The following is a 22,765-nucleotide window of genomic DNA, read 5'->3' on the forward strand; positions in this document are numbered from 1 at the left end:
GGAAAACAATAAGCATAATAAAAACAGTGAAACCATGTGCAAAATAATACTGGAGAAGTAAATTCTCTGTGGATGAGAAGTTCATGCTCAGTAACGAATATATTTAGGGATGCTATGGACCAGTGGCTTTTAAACTTTTATTTTCCTCCTAATTCCCTTGAGAAATTAGTAAAAATTATGGAATTTTTTCTCAGAAAAATATACATATACCTGTATAATCTTGCCTGTGATTCCAGGAGCTTCTCATACTTCCTGAGATCCATCCCTGGACCCTAGGTTAAGATTTCCCATCAAAGACCAACTGAATTGGGTAATAATATTGAAATTCGATTGATAACGCTGGAAAATTAGACTAAAGTAGTTATGAGGAAAATCCTATCCTGAGATGGAAAGATGTCACACAAATGTCTGTTTCATAGGTCAATTTTTAGAATTAAGGAAAGAATGAAATTACGCTGGATTTGGACCTAAGATTAGACTGGGATTGGTGCAGGAAATTATCTGTGACTATTGTAATAATGCTCACAAGTCAATTACATGCAACCTTTTGAAGGGTAGTGAGAAACCAAAAAGAAAAAAATAATTCCTATCAGTTTATTACTGAGTTTTGCAGAATGGAACTATGATCAAATCAACATGTGCATGAAGTTAAAATTGAAAGACAGTAATATTTTAAAAAGTCTGTAACTTGTAGGAAACCTGGAAATCTTTAAACACATTAATGGAAAGGCAGGGAACTATGTCACATACTAGAGATTAGGAGCTCATATAAAAACTTTTGCGTCCATCTCATAAAGTAAAAAGAAGCAAAAATCGGGGGGAAAAGTTGGCAAAAGATGGTTCAAGTGAGAACAGGGAAGGTGTCAAAGTGTGACAGGTCAGGTGTAAATAAGAAACCAGTCAGACACTAAAGGAATTCAAGAAACAGCACATAAAGGACTGCAATCCAGAAAGAAAAGCTTTTTTATACATGAAAGGCAGAAGGTCAACAGGAGAATCAATGGGACCTCTTGATGATCAGGGTGCAAAAGATGTACTCATGGGGAAGAAAGAAGATCTAAGAGGCTCAGTGAATTCTCTGCTTTGATCTGTGTTGAAACATAGAAATTTCCACTGTCATCATGTCTTTTGAAGCAAAGAGGTAAGAGATGTAGTATTAGATCAAACAGTGGTAGGGGACCAGGATGTTCTGTCTGATTGACATGCTTGGTATAAGTCAATTGATGAAACTTTATGGTATTCATTGTAAGGGTGTGAAGAAACTCAAGGGAATAAACTGTGACCAAAATGTGAAATAAGTCATTGCAATTCACTATTAGTGAGTTGCACTCTTGTTTCCATTCTAATGAGGAGACCCTACAGTTTATTGATGGGTGAATCGTATTCATATTGGAGACTCCAAAAGTTGTGGGATCATCAACGACTTAGCCATATACTGATGGAGAAAAGTATTCTATTTTCTATCACATGCTTGAAGAGCTTGAAGAGGTAAATAAGCACTAGGAAAAAGCAACCAATGTAATTGGTTTAGACTTCAAGGAGTTAGTTACAAAGTTTCACAACAAAGCTATTATTCCAAATTGTGTTACCATGGAATTAGAAGGAATATTTTATCCCACATAGGTGTTAACAGAGGAAACAAAAAGTGGGATGTGTGAGCCTGCTGTTGATGGAAACATGTAAACACTGAGGCTCCTCTCGGGATTTCTGCTGGACCTCTTTATTAAACATATTTCTAGATAATCTGGAAGAGTAAGTACACAATGAAATTTCTGAGAGTGCAGGACTGAGCTCTTTGGCTGGTGAAGTTATAAATCAACAGGAATAAGCTTTTGAAAGACTGTATAAGTGCACAAGAAAATGGCGGGGAGGTTCCGGTACTGTCAGAAGCGCTACCCATGTAGAGAACAAGAAATCAGACTAAAAGTGTAGAACTGTGGGCTTTTAATCATGTAGAAACCTGCTTTCATTTAGGAACCAGGAGTGAAATTTGGAGGCACTGTAGTTGCATCCTTCTGAATAGGCCAGCAGAATGCTGGAAGGTTCTGAAACAAAGGTGCACTTGAAACAAACCATTGTGCTCGCTGTGGTTTTAACTGTCGTATCTCAGAAAGGGGTCTGAGAAAGACCTGGTTTTGAATTCTTGCTCAATCTTTAAAGGGTCGTTATGAGGACCAAGTTAAGTGTGTGTAAAAAATTGCCTGGTATGGTGAACCGTGGCAAGCTTTGAATGCAGGGTCTCAGAGGGGACACGATGAAATTAGACTGTCCTAGTTGGCGGAAATCATTTAGTCTCTCACCCGATGCCGGAAAGTCCATTCCAAATGCTGATCCAGACTCTCTCCAACTCAGCTGTAACAAAATCATTTCTTTTGAGGGAGACAATTTACATTTTGAATGGCTCTCATTGTCACTAAGGGCTTCATATTTAGTTGAAAGCTGCCTTTATGTCATTTATAGGACAGTAAACTAATAGGGCAGAAATAACTTAGAGAGATAACTTAGAGAGAACCTCTTACTTTGTGGCTGAGGATGAGGAATATAAGGTGAAGGCACATGAGAGACACATTGCTGTTTGTGAACTCTGATTTTTCAAATGAGTAGTAAATCATAAAGATGGCTACACACAAACCTACACAGCTCTGTTTAGTTAACAGTTACTAGATGTTTAACTCAGAGTGGTAGGCTGTGTGCCAGGTGTGAAGAGTAGTTGGCATTCCATTTTCCAGAGTCTTTAAAAAAAATATTTGGGAGATCTCTTTACCCATATTGACACTTTCAAATCCCAGGATAACAGAAGGTCCTAATATCTTAAAAGTTGGTCTTTCTCAGCCTTGAAAGAATCTAGTCTGCACTGTTTTGCTTTTTTTTAGAAGCATGGCATATAAGAAGCTTTCTATGTGAAGTAATGACTTTTGATAAACATCTTTGCTTGCTTGTTCATTCATTCATTCATTCATTCATTCATTCATTCATTCATTCAATAAATCCTAAGACGGAGCTATGGAATAAGTTTCATAGTTATATGCCAGTACACATGTCTTCATCAGCCTTTCACTCTTAAGTTTATTTCAAAATTTTATCCTAATTCATCTGTTAATTCTGAAGATTATTGTTAGAAATCCCCATTAGCTCATTAACTCGTAGCTATAATAATTACTTGCATAATGTAAATAAATCTGTGTACTAATAATTCGTGACATTCACCTATGATAATTACCAGCATGCCATCCCACAGAATGTAATGGCCAAGGCTATAGAGCAAATTAGAGAGACTTAAGAGTTGGAGCCAGATCTTTCCAAGGCTGAGGGATCAGAAACTCCTTTGGTGTTCCAGTCATGGACTCTCAGGAAAAAAGATAGATAGATGAGGGCACTTCACAAAACTATCAAAAGCGGAATCCCTTGAGCTGACCCCAAACTTGAAAATATATTTTTTCTTCCCACCACCCGAGGCCCCTTCTTTCCACATAAACATTTCTGTTAGTAGAAAGTCTGACCACCTTTCCTCCCTGTCTTCCATGCAAACCTACGCCTGTTCCCAGGAGGCTGAGTAGTGGTCATTCAACCTACTCGCTTCATCTCCAAGTAAATGTGGTGGCTCCAACCCGTGAGATACATTCCGGTTCAATGATGGCATTTTGTTCTCTTTCTTCCTAAAACTTGGAAAATTATAAAATTAAAATGCCAGGTTGGGATGTATTTCCACCCACATGAGTTCATAAAACATTGCCTCATTGATATTTCTTTTTGCATTATTAGTATGTTTATTTTATCTTGATATTTGTAAGACCCCCAATATCCAGGCCCACCTTGATCTTCCATTTGGTTTACATTTTTTACCGCTTTTTTTTTACCTACCCTCGGGCTGATATTTCATTTTCTGTAGTGCAACTGGCAGTCCTTTGGAGCAGGGGTTAGGGGATGGCAAACTATGGCCCATGGGCCAAATCTAGCCTATGCCTGATTTTATGTGCTCTATGAGCTAGGAATAGTGTTTACATTTTTAAATAGTTTTAAAAAGTCAAATGAAGAATAATATTTTGTAACGCATGAAAATTATGTGAAATTTAAATATTGGTATTCATAAATAAAGTTTTATTGAATCACAGTCATGCTCATTTGATTAGGTATTATGTATGGCTGCTGTTGTGCAGTAATAGAAGACATAGACTGTATGGCCTGCAAAGCTGAAAGTATTTATAATGAGTCCTTTACAGAAAAATTTTCTGACCTTTGCTGTAAAGTATCTCCAAAGACCCAATCAACATCACTCTATGTTCTCCCTTGGGCCTTTTCCTCTCTCAGGACTTTTACACCTATTTTCGTAAGGAAGCAGGCCCAGAACTTTCTTTTCTCATATTGTTCTTGTTTTGTTTTGATTTTTGTGTTATTATGTAAGTCTCATAAAATGAGATGGGGAATATTCATTTCTTTTCTGTTCTAAGAAGATTACTTCTAAGAGAATTATCTGTATATTAAACATTAGGTAGAAACAGACTGTTAGACGATATGGGCCTAGTAGTTTTTTTTTTAATTAAAGTTTATTGGGGTGACAATTATTAGTAAAGTTACACAGGTTTCAGGTGTATAATTCTGTAATACATCATCTATGTATCACATTGTTTGTTCACCTTCCAGAGTCAGTTCTCCTTCTATCACCATATATTTGATCCCTTTTACCCTCATTTACCGCTCCCCTCCCTCCTTACCCTCTGGTAATCACTAAACTATTGTCTGTGTCTATGAGTTTTTGTTTTTTCATTTGTTTGTCTTGTTCCTTTGTTGTTTTCAGTTTTACATACCACATATCAGTGAAATGATATGGTTCTCGACTTTTTCTGTTTGACTTATTTCGTTTAGCATAATAATTTCAAGATCCATCCATGTTGTCGCAAATGCAGCAATGCATTAAAAATATTATACATCATTACCAAGGGGGGTTCACCCCAGGAGCACAAGGATGGTTCAACATATGCAAATCCATCAATGTGGTACATCACATAAACAAAATAAAGAACAAAAATCATATGATTATATCAATAGCTGCAGAAAAAGCGTTTGACAAGATACAACATCCATTTATGATTAAAACACTTAATAAAATGGGTATAGAGGGAAAATACCTTAACATAATAAAGGCCATTTATGACAAACCCTCAGCTAATATCATAACGGTGAAAAGCTGAAGCCCTTCACTCTATGTTCAGCAACACGATGGGTCTGTCCCCTATGACCTGTGCTTTTCAACATCGTATTGGAAGTCCTAGCCAGAGCAGTCAGGTAAGAGAAAGAAATAAAAGGCATCCGAATTGGGAATGAAGAAATTAAATTGTCACTTTTTGCAGATGACATGATACTATATATACAAAGGCCTAGTGGTTTTTACATGGCTAGATTTTAAATTACAGACTTGGTTAAAGATCTATATAGCCTTTCTATTTACTTTTAAGTCTATTTTATTGAGTTATAGTTTTTCTAGAACTTTGCCCTTGTAATCTAAGTATTCTAATTTATTGTCATACAGTTAAACGTATTCTTCTATAATTATAAAGAATGCTCTTATGCCCATTGGTTTCTGTTTTCATTCCTAACATAGAGAAAAGAATGATAAGGTATTAGACAAAAGCACAGCCTGTATAACCAGATTGTCTAGGTTTGAATCCAGTTTCCACAGTTTTCTGGTTGTGTGACAGTGAGAAAGTTGTATAACTTTTCTGTGCCTCAGGTCCTCAACTGTAAAAATGATAGTAAAATGGCATCTACCTCATAGGCTGTACTTAGAAGTTAATAAATTTTTGATTATATTTTACAGACTTTTAATAACTTAATATTAATTTTTATAGACAATAAAAATTATATGTATGTAAAGAAGAAAAATTAGCTGAAATCCACCATTCAAGAGAGAACTACAATAAAATATGTGTGCATTTTTTTCGGTCAGTTCTTTCTTTTTATGTGTGTGCATGCATGTTTTTGTGTATATATGTGTATCTGTGTGTTTATTTGTATTTCTAGATTTGGATACACACACACACACACACACACACACACACAGCCGTATAATACATATCAGTATCTCCAATTTTTTCTTTGTCCTGTGCATCTACCATATCATTATAGATCCTTCAAAAACATGATTTTTTAATAGCACATGGGGTAAAAATGATGCTGTGATGAATAGGCATGTATATAACTTTATCAAAGATTTTTAGAAAAGGAACGATGGACGTTTCCCAGTTTTCCTAAAGTTTGTATGGATTTAATTATTTTTTTTTTCACTTGTGTTATTAAAAAGTATAAATAGCACATTTTTATCACTTGAATTTAAGTGTAAATTCCTTAACATATCCTAGAAGGGATCTATCCTCTGCTTGTCTTTCCTGTTTCAAGTCTTGGTATTCTGTTACATTCCCCCACCATTGTTAGCACTTGTTGTTTGTGACTGTGCCATGTGCCAGCTCAACCCTACAGATTTCCTTGCTCTTCTTTCTCTGCAGACACTGCCATTTTTCTATTTGTTATTGGCTACTGAGTTTATTTGCTTGTTTTGTTTATTCTCTTTCTTATTGATTCGTAAAACTTTTCAGATATTGAAGGTAGTAATCTTTTGGTATATAGTTGTAATATTTTTTCTGTTATTTGTATGTGAATTTTATATGTGGTAGTTTTATTTATGTAGAATATGTTGATTTTTTTAAAGTAATGAAATCCATCAATCTTTCTTTTAAAATTTAAATATTTGGAGTAGTTTATGTTTTCCTATTAATTTTATAATTTTGTTTTCCCACTTTTGAATTTTAAATTCATTTGTAATTTATTGGTATGTAATATGAAGTAAATTTTAACAATTTTTTTCTCTTAATAATATCCTAATTATTCCTGAATATTTGGTTAAACAACCCATTCTTTGTCCACTGTTTAAAGTGTTAATTTTGTCATATATTAAATTTATATATGTTGGGCTTTCTCATCCCTCTATTCTATTTATTCTACTAATGTTTCCTCTTAAACCTGTGTCACGCTGTGACTCAATAATATGCTTTGCTATTCTGTGGTGACTATCTACCGCTTGTTTTTCCTTTTCATCATTTACTTAGATATTTTTGTTGGTGATTTTTTTTTAAATAGGTAAAATTATTTTTTTCAAGTTAAAAAAATCTGTTTGAGGTTTTATTAGGAACTGCAGTAAACATATGCTGTGTTTCCCTGAAAATAAGACTGGGTCTTACACTGTTTTTCCCCGAAAATAAGACTGGGTCTTATATTAATTTTTGCTCCAAAAGACGCATTAGGGTGTATTTTCAGGGGATGTCTTATTTTTTTCATGAACAACAATCTACATTTATTCACATACAGTCATGTCATCTTCTTCTGGAACATAGTCATCACGTACTAAATGCGTCCATCTGGCTGACGATCTTAACTGGGACTTATTTTCAGGGTAGGTTTTATTTTCAGGGAAACACGGTAAATTGTTCGGTAAGAATTTTCCCTTTCACTTGCTGATTAATGTATTAATATAATAGATTTTTTAATATTGAGTTAATTAAATATTTCTGTGACCAATTGTCTTTAATCCTAGTTTATTTTTGTTTTTAAATGTTGCCGATCTAATTTGGTAGTATTGTACATCTATTTTTCTAAGTGTGTTGAATCATTACTTTTCTTTGTGTTTTAGGTTGTAGTATGAGGGCAAATTTTGGGATCAAATTAGGCAGTTTTCTAGTTTTATTAAGATTGAACTTTTTAATCTTTTTTATTATTGAGATATAGTTGAAATATAACATTATGTAAGTTTAGGGTGTACAATTGTTGATTTGATGAATTTGTATATTGCAATATGATTGCCATTGTAGTGTTAGCTAGCATCTATTATGTCACGTCATTATCATTTCATTTTTTTCGTGTGGTAAGAACTTTTTTTTTGAACATTTAAGAGCTAGTCTCTTAGCAAATTTGAGGTTGAACTTTTTTATGTATCAGGAGAAGTGTATTTTCTTTGAATATTTGATAAAAAAACTTCTAAAACTATCTGCTTCCAGTGCCTTTTCATAGGGGATAATTATTAATTCATAATAGTTGTTTATTTATTCAGCTATTCAGCTTAATTAATGATCATTGCTCTAAATTATGTAATATTGTTTCATAGTTTTATTAATCACCTCTATTTGTCACCAGGTCTCTTTCTAATTTTTTTGTGTTTTATTATGGACCCTTATTCTTTTTTTAATTAAAAAAAAAAATTTTTTTTTTTTAATTGGGGAAGGGGAACAGTGTGTGTTTCCAGGACTTTACTGGGGAACAGTGTGTTTTTCCCGGGACCCATCAGCTCCACATCAAGTTGTCCTTCAGTCTTAGTTGTGGAGGGCACAGTTCAGCTCCAAGTTCAGTCGCAATTTTCAATCTAGCTGCAGGGGGTGCAGCCCACCATCCCATGCGGGAGTCGAACTGGCAACCTTGTTGTTGAGAGCATACACTCTAACCAACTGAGCCATCCGGCCACCCGACGCTCGTATTCTTATGTCAGTTTAACTCATGTAGTTTTTGTTTTATTTTAAGAAATTAATTTTTGATTAGTCAAAGTGATAGCTTCTTTTTCTTTAAATTAAAATTTGCAGCAAGATTGTAAAGTTGGTCTTCATTTAGTAATTTTTTGAGTCTTAAATTTACAAACGTGTCTTCTTTTAATTAGGAAGATGTACTTCCATTATCTTCAGATTATCTTTATTTTGGGTCTCTGTCTGCCCTCCATATTTATTATGTCTCCTCAATTTCATTCTTAGTTTTCTTTCTGGAAGAACTTTTCAAATTTGCCCCCCACATAACTTATTCCAATCTCTGCAGTGCTGAAATTTACTCTTTTTGCTTTTAATACATTTGTGTCATAGTATTCTTATCTGCCTCTATTGTAATTTCTTCTGACCTCTCAGCTAGTGCTGTTGTGTCATTATCTCATGTTTTATCTTATATGTCCTTGGATTTTATTAAGTCGATAAAACAGATGTCATATATAATTTACTTCTTTTCCCTACATAAATGGTTTTGAAATTCTTCTTTTCATAGATTTGAAGTGCTATGTTCTCTTTCTTTTATGTTGTAGAATATTTTATAGGGCTTCTTCATCCCTTCTCTGTATAACTGAACAAGTTCTCATCTCTAGTGTCTGGTGTTTGCTGGCAAACTGGATAGGTGGCCTCACTTCTGTTTAGTACTCATCACTGTCTGGTTGCTGTTCAAAATTCTTCTTTTAACTGCATAAATTATATAAATGTCTAACCACTATGCTGTACACCTGAAAATAATACAAAATAATATTGAATGTCAACAGTAACTGAAAGAAATAATAAAAAAAAAAAATCTTAATGTGAAATGCTCATTGACATAAATTTAGATTCAGGAGGAATTAGAGGAGTGGGCAGTCTCATTAGGGGAATGATATCCCTTTTCCTCCCCTGTGCATTTCATTTAGCTGTTTCCCTAGTGACTAACTTCCTGAAGCTGACTTTATAGTAGTCTGTTTTTTTCAGTTGTAAACGGGTCTCCTGTCTGGAATATTTGAGTCTAGCGCTTATCATTTTGCTTTCTTTTTGGTGATATCAGTGTAGCAATTCTGCTTTCAAATATTGCTTCTTCCTCAGTTGCAAAATGGAGGCTGTGCCACTTGCTCCCCATCTATTGTATCGTCACCTCATACCTTTGACAAGGGCTTCTTATATTTATGTTAGTGTTGTCTTTTAGTTGTATAAGTTATCAGTGGATCCCTGGTGATTTCATTTTTGTTTTTCGGTTCATTTACAATATACCTAACAGAAAATCTTCAAAATTACTATTCCAGTGTTCTTTATTCTAATACTGTTATTTTTTCTCTTTAAAATTATTTCTAATATAAATAAATAAATCCATTTAAATGGATAGCTAGAAAGAGTAATACGAGTAGGTAATATTTTTCATGTCAACTTCTTACTTATAAGTTACACCTTGTTTAAAAACAAATCTTCGCCTGTTTGATAGGTGGACATACTCATTGCTTTTCTTTTCATTTGTTATATTATTGATTTTGAATGTTTTTTCTCATTTATTATATATATATATAATGAATTATATATTTATATTCTTTATCTATTGTGGTATAAGTTTTCTTTTGAGCATTTTACAGATTGACAATATTATGCCTCCCTGATAATTGTTATAACTATTCCTTCTAAGCTTTTCTTTTTTTAATGTATAAAATGTTATGTTAGGCATTAAATTTAATAACTTTTCTTTTTAATGCTGAAAAAGCATTTTCCATTCTGAAATGTGACAATAATTGATCTCTTTTGGTCAAATTTTTATGATTTCACATTTAACAAATTATATATGCTTATTTCCCCCTATTAAAAATAAACACATTATGTTCCTATTTTCTTGAATGGATTATTAGATTTATTTGGGTATTCAGCATATTGTGCTAATAATAATGTGATTGTATTTTATTTTTTTTCACTACTCTTCCAAGATTCTCCAAGCCTTTACCTCATTATCTCATTAATTCACATAACACCTTTGTGGGTTAGGTAATAACTGTGATCAGAGTTCCACAACCTGTTTTTAGAAAATTTGTAGAATAAATAAGGCTTTATTTTGGTAACAAAGCATTTGTAAGCAGCCATTAATCACTAGCTAACATCACACTTCGAGTTAGGATAAAAATGTAGTTCCATTAATGGCAACTTTGCCAACTTTTGTTTTCTGTCTTCATTTTTCAGTCAATGGAAAATTTGCTACTCTTATACCTCTTTCGTAAATGAAGTAGGTTGAGTATGATTGAAGAAATGGATATTTAAAATTTTAGATTAGTGGTTCTCAATTTTGTCTTCATAGTAGAATTATTTGAGAAGATTTTAAAAATATTAATACTCAATATTTATCTCCAGAAATTACTATTTCATTGTTCTGTGGTGGGACTGGGCATTAAGAGTTTTTCAAAAGCTCCCAGGTTATTTTAATGTGCAGCTAAAGAAGAAAACCATTATTTGACATCAGTGGTTCTCAAAGTGTGGTCCCCAGACTGCTCTCTCTTCTTGGAGCTTGTGAGGAATGTACATTATCAGGCTGCATACTGATCTGCCGAATCAGGAACTCTGGTGATAGAGCCCAGCAGTCTGTGCGTGTGCGTGCGTGTGTGTGTGTTTAACTGTAATTTAGATCATTACAGATTCACATATTATTGGAAGAAATAGTACAGAGACCCAGGTTCACCAGTTGTACGTGCACTCGTGTGTGTCTGTTCTGTGCAGTTTTATCACATGTGTGCTATCACCACAGTCCAGACACAACAGGAATCTGTGTTTTCCGGAGGCTTCAGGGGATTCTAATGCAGCTAAGGCTTGAGAATCATCTTTTAAAATGAAACTACAAGGGCAGGAACGGACAGTTTTTTCATAAGGATTTGTCTATGTACTCAAAATGTGCTAACAGATAAGCGGCAGTCTTACCTGGGAGCTTGACAGAAATGCACGATCTCAGGTCTCCTCTCAGATCTAACGAATCAGAGTCTGCACTGTATACAAGATTCCCCAGGTAATTTGTGTATACATTGAAGTTGAAGGATACCTGAGGAATAGGTTAAAAAAAAAGAAAAAACAAACTCAAGCAAATGAAAAAACCAAATTGGGTTTTTGAAATTTTGTTTAGATATTTATTCTTCCAATCAATAACTCTTGTAGTAAAGCTAAAATCAGTTGTTAAGCAAACTGATATCAATTTTTCTGCTTTTATATCTTAGTCATTTTAAGATTCATTATACTATTATTTTTGTCTGAAGAGGTGTTGTTGTTTTTTTACCACATATGTAAAATTTGATATTTTCTATTAGTCTTAATATTACAACATCTTAAGTGCAAGAATATGACACCCATCATCAGCTTCATCGGTATCAAACTTGAATGTGCCCGAACCCATTTTTCTCCATCTCTTTTTTTCACTTCAGTCATTTACTTCTGATAAAACTGGAGATACTGGGTTTGTTTCTGGCTCCTCTTGCAGCAACTTTGATGACTATCATTATTTTCTGCTTTCATTTTATGGTACTTGTTTTTGAGAGTCTGAGAAAGAATTTTAAGGAAAAAGTGCTACAGTGAGGAAAACAAATGAGACCAGGGTGGGTAGCGCTATTAATCAATTTCTGTTTTGTCCATTTTTTAAACTCTCTTCTGCCTGGATCCCCACCAAAGAATAAGTGAGCACATTTACAGTTTTGTCCTCTACACTCTGTAAGGTGTCAGAGAGTAATCAGTGAGACTGGGGATATTTAAAACCACGACAAAATGATGAAGAATGTGTGAGAGGGCCATAAACAAGGGAGGACACAGCTCAACCTAGGGAAGGTGTTGTCAAATAGGCTTTCATAGAGGTGCATCTATTCACACTGCATGTAGAAATCTGAGTAGGATTTTGCCAGACAGATACATCAGTCAGGGTGTCAGCAGAAAACAAATTCAGCTCTGATAGTGCAAATGAAGGCACTACATACACCAGTGTAGGCGGGGGGCAGGGAAGGGAGGAAAGGTGGGAAAAGGGGTGGGGGGGAGCGCAGGCAGGCCTCATTTGATTGCACTATGCTTTATTGCACTTCACAGATATTGCAATATTTACAAATTGAAGGTTTGTAGCAGCCCTGCACTGAGCAAGTCTAGGTGGCATTTTCACAACAGCATCTGCTTATTTCATGTCTCTGTGTCACATTTTGGTAATTTTCATAATATTTCAGTTTTTAATTATGTTTGTTATGGTGATCTGTGATCAGTGATCTTTGATGTTACTATTATAATTGTTTTGGGGCGCCATGACCACACCCATATAAGATGGTAAACTTAATCAATAAATATTGTGTGTTTTCTGACTGTTTCACCAACTCACCGCTCTTCCATGTCTCTACGTCTCCTCGAGCCTCCCTATTCCTGGAGACACAACAATATTAAAATTAGGCCAGTTAATAACCCTGCAATGGCCTCTAAGTTTCAAATGAAAGGGAGAGTTGTATGTCTCTCACTTTAAATCAAAAGTTAGAAATGATTAAGCTAGTGAGGAAGGCATGTTGAAAGCCAAGATAGGCTGAAAGCTGGGCCTCTTGCACCAAACAGTTAGCCAAGTCTTGAATGCAAAGGAGCAGTTCTTGGAAGACATTAAAAGTGCCACTCCAGTGAGCACACAAATGATAAGAAAGCAAAACAGCTTTATTAATAATACAGAGAAAGTTTTAGTGGTCTGGACAGAAGATCAAACCAGCCACAATATTCCCTTAAGCCAAAGCCTAATCCAGAGCAAGGCCCTAACGCTCTTCAATTCTGTGAAGGCTGAGAGAGGGAGGAGGCTGCAGAAGAAATATTTGAAGCTAGCAGAGGCTGATTCATTAGATTTAAGGAAAGAAGCTGCATTCATAACATAAAAGTGCCAGGCGAAGCATCAAGTGCACATGTACAAGCTACAGCAAGATTTCCAGACGATCTAGCTAAGATAATTAATGAAGCTGATGGGGCTCCAAAGATAAGTTTTCCTCCCACCTTCTAAGTTCTTCTAGCTGGGCTAATAATTACACTTAACAGAGACAGATTAATAGGAGAAAATGTCCAAAGTTTATTTTACAGATATATATTTGGGGGTCCATAAGAATATGAGACCCATGACAGATCAGGCAGTTGAGGCTTATATGCCATTCTGGAGCTAAGGATCAGGGGGGTTTGCAGTTTGGGACTTTGAAGGGCAGGAATGAAATTTACGTGGAGATGGAAAAGCAAATGTTTGGTAAATAAATGGTTGCTGGGCTATCTCTAACCATGGGACACAGAGAAGACTTTGATCGAATGGGCCTTGCTGGGTTCCTTTCTATCACACCCTAGTTTATATTAAAGTATAGTAATCTGCGATGCTATCTCCCTTCCTACAGCATGTTCTCTAAATTCCTTTTAGGCAGTTAGGGAGAAAGTCAAAGGTTTTTCCTGAGTCTTTTGTTTGTTAAAAACCAGCTTAAAATCAATATCCAAAAGAGGTGGCAAAACTTTGCTTCCCTTCCGTACAGAACACTAAACAACAGATTTTCAACATAGATGAAACAGGCTTTTATTGGAAGAAGAGCCCATCTAGGACATTCATAACTAGAGAGGAGAAATCAGTGGCTGGTTTCAGAGGACAGGCTGACTCTCTTGTTAGGGGCTAATGTAGCTAGCAATGTTTAAGTTAAAATCAATGCTTATTTACCATTCTGAAAATCCTAGAGTCCTTAAGAATTATGCTAAATCTACTCTACCTGTGCTTTATAAATGTGACAGCAAAGCCTGGATGACAACACACCTGTTTACAATATGGTTTCCTAAACATTTTAAGCCTACTGTTGAGACCTACTGCTAAGTAAAAAAGATTCCTTTCAGAATATTACTGCTCATTGACAATGCACCTGGTCACCCAAGAGCTCTGATGGAGAAGTACAATGAGATTAAGGCTGTTTTCATGCTTTAACACAACACTCATTCTACAGCCCGTGGATCAAGGAGTAATTTCAAACTTGAAAGTCTTCCTGTTTAAGAAATGCATTTCATAAGGTTATAGCTGCCACAGGTAGTGGTTCCTCTAATGGATCTGGGCAAAGTAAATTGAAAACCTTCTGGAAAGGACTCACCATTCTAGATGTCATTAAGAACATTTGTGATTCATGGGAAGAGGTCAAAATATCAATATTAACAGGCATTTGAGGAAGTTGATTCCAACCCTCATGGATGACTTTGAGGGGTCAAAACTTCAATGGAGAATGTAACTACAGATGTGGTGGAAGTAGCAAAAAAGCTAGAATTAGAAGTGGATCCTGAAGATGTGCTTGAATCACTGCAGTCTCCAATGTGGAGTCCACCCTGTACGTGGGTTCTTTCTTTATTAAGTCTGATTCTGTGTCAGAACCTTTTGGTAAGAGTCTTAGGAGGTATATTGTATGTATCTTGTTCCTCTTCTGACAGTGTTAGAGTTTTAAATTTATATCAATCATAATCTATACCAATTTTTATACTTTTGTAACCTGTTGTACTTTTGGGATCTATAAACAGTTTGTGCTCCCTGGAGACTGAAATGCTCCATTTTACCATCAACCTTCTTGAGCAGGGGTTGGCAAACCTTTTTGGTAAAGGGCTAGATAGTAAATAATTTACACTTTGCAGGTCAAGAGGCAAGCTAGAGGATATTATGCAAGTACTTGTACAATAAGAGAAAAAGCAAACAAACAAAATTTTGATTGATTAAATTAAAAATATAACAATTGAGTATAATTTTTTTTGTAATACAGATTTGCTAATGAGAAGAATGGAATTCTTTTTGTTTTGGGAGGATAACATTTCACTTAATTTGTGTATAAAGTTAGTGTTCTCTATCATCAGTAGTGTTGCAAATATTTATCTCTTAATACTGATCTGTAATAAGAATTTACGTATTTCATCTTTGAAAATGTCTTTTCACATAGAAAGGGGCTGCCAAATAGTGATATCAGTTCACAACTATCTGATTTTAATTGAGCATATTCATTGCCTGGAAGGCATTCATAGAATTTATTAGAATTTCTCCTGACATTTTCTTTCTACATATCATTATATTGCCAATTAATCACTTACAATTGAGAGTTAGGTGGAAGCTCCTCAAATGCACAGTAAAATGGATTTTGAAATACGGAAATTTCTTTTGCACTTGCATCAAAGTCTGAGTAACACTGCTGTGTTTTAAGCTCAGAAAATGTATCTGCTGCAAATTTGTGTGGGAATGGAAATCTCACTTTTTGTTTTAACTTTTGCCAGCATGGGAAGTACATAAAGTAGCCTGAAATTATTTGTGATTCAAACGTTAGTTGTCATTGAAATGACTTTACTGCCATAAAGTTTTGCATGTACTTGCTGTTTTGCCTTGTAATTTCAGGTGGAATTAATTAAAAACATTATCAAGTCCACAGGAAAAGCTTATCTCCAAAGTTATTCAGTGTTCGGTAATAGTGGTTAAGAGTGTGATTCTCCTCATTCAGAAAAGTCTCATTCTTGACCAGGAGTCAGGATATTCAGCTTCTGTTTCTGAGAAAACTTTGTGGGGCTATCAGAGCAAATGAAGATCAGCATTAATACTACTGGTTTAATGTCACATGACAGATCCATATATTTTCCTCAACGTTCCTGCTGATGAATAATACAATGAATAGCCATAGGCTTTAAACACCCTACATTTTTACAAGCTCTGTAAACTAAGTCTCTTTTTGCTCCACACATAATTTTTACCATCCTGTTATAACATATCTTAGCAGATTTTACTTACGTTGTATTGAATTAGTGTTTTTTTCATCTTCTTTGGAAATATTTTTGTTTATAGTTGTTCCCTGCAGCCTAGTCACAGAGGCTGATTCTTCAGTCACTTCAAAATCAGTGTTGACTCCTTGTATAAAGAACAACTGAGCAGTATCCATAACATCTGTCAACTCATCAAAGCCAAGGAAACCACTCAAAATAATGTGTCTCATTTTAAAATTGACTATTGATATTGCTTCCAATGTCTTAAACTCTTTGAACAACTGTTCTTACCAAAAGACTAATAGTCCTAAACAAGTTTGTTTTCTCTGGACATATTGCTTCAGCTGCTGCAATCAAACATGACTTAATTAACTCACCATTGGTAAATGGCTTTCCTTGTTTGGCTAACAAATGAGCCACTCATGAATTCACTTTGGTTACAATCTCATTTTCATTTGTTTACTTTTGTGAAGAAATTCTGCTGTGATGAGATACTCTGTTTTAAATGTTGTAATTTTTCTGATTCCTGCTTTCCCTGTGAGTTGGGAATATTGTGAAGCTTAATCAGGCATGTATTGTATTCTTTTAGTACAGATAGAATGTCATGGAATAATAAACAAAATGCTTTGTCATCTAATTCAATAACTAGATAGTCTATCTTCAGTGTGTGCTAAAAGTATGTCATATTTTCCTCTTTTCTTATTTTGATGTGATAGGTTTGCAGCGGTAATAAAAAAATCGTGGTAAAATAATACGCATGACATTTGAAATGCTGTTGAGTTATAACTGTCACTGATTTGTAGTGCACCAAGCAGGTGTGCAAAGCAGTGAGTGTGAGAATGCCGTATGTGGTCTCTGTCACAACCACTAAACTTTTGTAGTGCAAAAGCAGACATAGATGTCAACAGATGAGCATGGCTGTGTTCTAATACAAGTTTATCTATGGACACTGAAATTTGAATTTAATAGAATTTTTGTCTATCATGAAATATTTTTCTGTTCATTTTTAAAAAACCACTTACGTATGTAAAGTTAATTTTTAGTTTGTGTGTCATATAAAAATGGTCAGCTGGCTGTATTTGGCCTGCGGGCTGTTGTCTGCTGACACTTGCTACTGAGCGAGTGTAGGATCTCAGAGACACTGAAGAACACAGCCAGCAGGTCTTGCTTTCAGACTTGGTATAAAAGTCAGGAAACCTCTGCTGTCTCATTCAGCGTCAGATCCCCATTCAGCAGATAGATGCTCAGTAAGTAGTTTTTGAGTAAGTAAATGATAGACAATTCTGGCATATGATAAGCCTATAAACATCTGTGGGATGAATGAAATGAATGAATGACTTAATATATATCTTATACAATATATGGGATTCTAAAAACAATGAGATTAAAATGGATTGTTTAATTTAGGTTAAAAATAGGGTGGCTAGCCCTGAGAAATACGAAAAAGTGTTCAGTAGCTGGGAATCCTTTAGGCTGGGTTACTCATTTAAGTAATAATAACTGGAGAGCGTATTATTTTGGATAATTCAGGTGTGAGGGAAGTTGTAGCAGATAAATGATACACTCTATGGGCTTTTTCAATAAGACTCTTTACGGTTATGTTTTATAATTAAATTCCTTGGAAAAAGGTATGCAGAAAAAATGAAAATAAAACTAGGAGCTAATAGTGTCTTCCGGGGGGTGAACTCAGTGTAGTTTAGTTATTCAATGTACTGGACTATTTAAATGAAGTCCACCCTCCCAAATTAATGTGTGCTTTCAGGAATCCGGTGTGTCTCTAGGATATGGTAACTCTGGGACATAAGACTGATAGCCAAAGGTACATTCTCCACTACATTTTCAAACTCATTTAGATTGCATGCAGATGAAGTACTCAGTGAGCTTTTAATCATCCCCTTGGGCGTGGGGCTGCACTCTTCGATCAACTCAGAGGCGTTTCTTACTCCAGCAGTCTTAACGTCGTATAGTCACTTACTAGAGCAAGATTGGATGTGACGTGGCGTCAGTCCAAGTTTTTTGTTTGGTTATGTTCAAGAAGGGTTGGCATTCTGGCTTTTTTACATCCTAACTGTGTCATCACAGGCAAGGTGCTTCCCCTTCCAGAGCCTTGGTTTCTTCCTCTGAGGAAAGTTCTAACATGATCTGCTTCAGAGTTTGAATGTAGAGATTAAATGAGACAATATGTGTCAACTGCTCAGCACAGTGCTTGGAGAAAGGTAACGGTAGATATTTATATTCAATGACAGATTTCGTACTTTAATATTTCTTTGTTTAAGATGACTAGGTGACTGTTGACACTGCATAATGTAAGCTTATTATGGACAGAGTTAACAGTAACTACTTACAAATGTTGGGTGAATGAACTACAGCCTTTTCATACCCACAGGATAGCCCATGGGTCTGCTGTGCATGTGTGTACAAGACGTTTTTAACTACTATTTTGTTAACTAGTATTTTTCTTGTTTTCTTACTTTGCTTGAAAGAGGTTAAAGCAAATTTCGTTAATGAGATTTGCGAGAAGGAATACAAGGGCTATTAATCATTCATTAATTTATCCATTCTTTGTTTATTTCAACAAATGCTGATCACTGTGTGCAAGCACTGGGGACAGTGAAGGACAAGATGGGGATCCTGCTCCTAAGGTGCTCACTTAGAGTTGGGAGACCGTCACTCAGTGAGTGAAGCAGTAATAGAGTTAGAGCATGGGATACTGGGAGGAATGGAAGGGGCGCCTATGCTGGCTGTGGGAGACCAGAGATTTCCCAGAGAAAGGAAATCTCTGCTGAAGCTGGTGAAGTAGTGATGAGGGGATCGGACTGGCAGCAGAGGGAGCAGTGAAAGTGCCCGGAGAAGGTGTTATGGGGTAAGCCATCTGATGAAATGCAAGCGCTCACTAAAGGCAGGAAGGAGCCTGTGAAAGGTTTTAAGCACACAAAAACGTTTGTGTTTGAAATGTGATTTTGGTAGGTGTGCAGGACAAGTGAAGGCTGTGAGCAGGGAGACCACTGCAGAGGCTGTTGCAGTGTGCCACGAGAGAGGAGATTGTGGCTGTGGGGCTAGAGAGAAAGTGAACAGATTCGAGATCTACTAAAGAGTTAGAGTTGATTTTAGTTGGTCCTAATTGAGGGTGGGGATGTGAAAGATGGAGGATTAAATAATGATTCCCAAGGTTTTTACTTCAGCCTCTGGGTGGATGTTAGTGCTATTCACTGAGATAGCTAACCTGAGAGGAAGAGCAGGTTTTGTCGGGAGAAATGAGGAAATGCTGAGTTCTTTTCTAGTCATATTGATTTTTCAGTGATTATGGGACCTTTGGATGGAGATTCCCCTAAACGTCTGCAGTTTAGGAAAGGCATTCTAGCATGTGTTCGATCTCCCAGGAGGCAGTCTAGTCATTTTTTTGGGGGACACCAACAAAGTATAGGCACCTTACCCCTCAAAAAAGAGAGAACATTAGGAAAATCTATAAAGAAGTGACTTAAACTTTAAAATGCTTTTAAGTTTTGTGTCAATTTAGAAAGTATAATTTTAGTTTGTGGTTTAATGTTGCTTTTATTTTGAATGACGAAGGCAGTGAGAACTAGAAGTACAGATTTGTGAGTCACTGCCATAAAGATGATAATGAAAGTGACTGAGCAGATGAGGTTATTCAGTGAGGGAATGAAGAGCAGCAGTTTTCTTTCCTGACTGCACACTGGAATCACTTGGGGACTTTAATAAAATTCTATCACCTAGACCCGTCTCGAGAGGTCCTGACTTAATTGCTCCAGGGTGACCTGGGCCAAGATTTCAGAAGCACTGGCCTGGAGTGGGAAGAGGTCCCAGTAAAGAATATGGAAAATCACGGCAATTAAGGGTCAGGTAAGACAGATAGACTGCCACAGAGTTTAAGGAAACAGCACTCTTCAGGAGCAGGCATATCTGCATCATATGTGCTGGATTCAGATAATTGAGAAGTTCAAAACCAACCAACCAACCAAGCGACCAACCAATCAACCAACCATCATAATCCTCCAAAGTCCCCATCACTACCAACTAAAGTATCCTGCCTGGGATGTATAAAGATGAAAATGACTGCTATGGTTAAAGATTCCATTATAAACCTACATGCTAGAGAAGGGAGCTTGGGAAAGGAATTCATATGCATTGGCCTCAGTATGTATGTATGTATGTGTAATTTTTCTCTGTTGTAGTGTTATATAGCTATAAGTCTTAACAATGATTCAGTCCAACATAGGAGGAAACTTGAAAGTGGAAGCTTAAGTCTGGAAGCAATAATGTTTTTTTAAATTGTGATATGATTCATATATGATAAAACTCATCCTTTTAAAAGTGGTGTCCATTTCTCCATCTGGAAGGACGTTGGTATTAAGGGAGAAAATAGCTACCATGTCTTCCAGTGCTTTGGCGAAACCTCAGATGCATGGCCTTCTGGCCAAGCGCCTGTAATTTCATATTTTTGGAGCAGTCACTGTTTCTCTGGGGGTTGCAGCTTTCTATAAGTTTGCTGTGGCTGAACCAAGGAAGAAGGCGTATGCAGAGTTCTACAGAAATTATGATTCCATGAAAGATTTTGAGGAGATGAGGAAGGCTGGTATCTTTCAGAGTGCAAAGTGATTTTGGAGTGTAAAGAATTTCTTTGAGTTGACTTCCAAGGTAGTTTGTCACTGACCTGTGTTCCAGAACTATGAAACATGGATATTTGGGCTAAGGGATAGTTTCTCTTCATAAATAAACAAATGTTGTAGACAGTAAAAAATAAATAAATAAATAAGATGAAAAAGTCATCCTTTTAAAATGTATCATTCAGTGGTTTTAAGTATATTCACAAGGTTGTACAACTACCACTACTAATTCCAGAAAAAATGCAGTTTTATCCTATGTGATAGGATAAAAATTTGCTTTTAGTCGTCTTATTTGTAAAATATAATTTTGTCTAATAGCATATTATATAAGACCCAGTATTATTTTATATTATATTACATTATGTTATATTATACCCGGTATTATATTATATTATATTAGACCCAGTCTTATATTATATTAAAATAAGACCAGGTTCTTATATTAATTTTTGCTCCAAAAGACGCATTAGAGCTGATGGTCCAGCTAGGTCTTATTTTCAGGGAAACACAGTATCAACTTACTCAACACCACCGAAAACAACCTCTTATTTAAAAAAAGTTATTTTACTTCTATACAGTGAAAACCAGCATCACGTGCCATAAATAGTAGGTAACAGTAAAAATAAATATAATGGAAATTAATAATGTAAGATTCAACTAAAGCAAATATTTATCTTTAATATATGTTGAATCTGTCCTCTCATGTCCACTTACTACCATCACCGCTGCCCCCACTTTGGACCACGGTCTCTGTCTCTCTCACAACACTGCAATCCTCATTCTTGTTTCCCTGCTTCCACTCTTGCCTCCCAAGCATTAGAGACTCAATCCTTCACTTGGCCTTCATGTCTGGCATGATCTGGCCTTGGTACCGGCCTGTCCTCATCTCCCACCATTCTCTTCCTCCTTTACTGCACTCCAGGTAAACTGCCTGCTTTCATTTCCTCAGATGAGTCACTTTCCTTTCAGCCTCTAAGGCTTTGTTCCTGCAATTACTTTAATCTTCCTGGAACACTCTCCGCCTCTTCTCTTCACCTAGTAAACTCCTACTCATCCTTCAGATTTCATGTCTGATGTCACCTTCTCAGGAGCTCTTCATGACCACACCCCCATGCTTCCTGCTCTTGCCTCCTGAGTCAAATCACCCATTATAAAACTTAAGTCTAGGGGGCGGCCAGGTGGTTCAGTTGGTTAGAGCGTGAGCTCTGAACAACAGGGTTGCCAGTTCGATTCCCACGTAGACCAGTGAGGACTATACTGAAGGACGACGACTTATATTTCTAGTAAGTTCTCTAGGTAGGTCACATCCAATGAGGTCAGCACTAGATTGCATAGTGGTGTTGGGGGATCAATACTCTAGAAAACTCGACAAAATGTTTTTTGTAACTGTCTTTCCTCTTTGTTTTGGATGTGAAGTGGAGGATAGGGAGGGAGTACAGTACTGTTATATATTTCTCTGGCTTTTCTGGAAAGAAAACGACTTCTAAGTTGACTTCTTCCTGAAGAAACTAATTCCCAGTTATACCTGTAACAATTTCCCTATAATTTCTTCCCCTTTCACACTATCATCGATTCTGTTCTAATCCTGACTCCCCATATCCGTTTGCAGCAGCTTGGTATATAACTGTTTAACCATTTTATATACATTTGTGTATGGCAACTCATGGAATGTTACAGTAGGCCACTGAGAGAAAGAAGGAAGTTGAGATGAGGTAGGTCCACTCAGGGAATGACTGCAGAAGCTTTGGTCACAAGAAGGGGGATGGAGTGGGCGTTAGCCCCAATTATATTCTTCAAGTGGCATAGAAAAGTTGAATCCAATCTGGTTTTAATATCAGAGATTCCAGT

At 36.0% G+C, this 22,765-nt stretch overlaps 1 protein-coding gene and 1 pseudogene across 25 annotated transcripts in view; both read left to right on the forward strand.

Annotated features, from left to right (window-relative positions):
- SUGCT (succinyl-CoA:glutarate-CoA transferase) overlaps positions 1 to 22,765 on the forward strand; it is a 743,714-nt gene that overhangs the window by 167,451 nt on the left and 553,498 nt on the right. The gene's annotated exons all lie outside the window — the stretch shown is intronic.
- Positions 20,670 to 20,909, forward strand: LOC109433743 (cytochrome c oxidase subunit 6C pseudogene; annotated as a pseudogene).

Source organism: Rhinolophus sinicus, chromosome 4 (assembly GCF_057876585.1).
Source record: "Rhinolophus sinicus isolate RSI-liver-muscle chromosome 4, RSI-T2T, whole genome shotgun sequence".
NCBI lineage: Eukaryota > Metazoa > Chordata > Mammalia > Chiroptera > Rhinolophidae > Rhinolophus > Rhinolophus sinicus.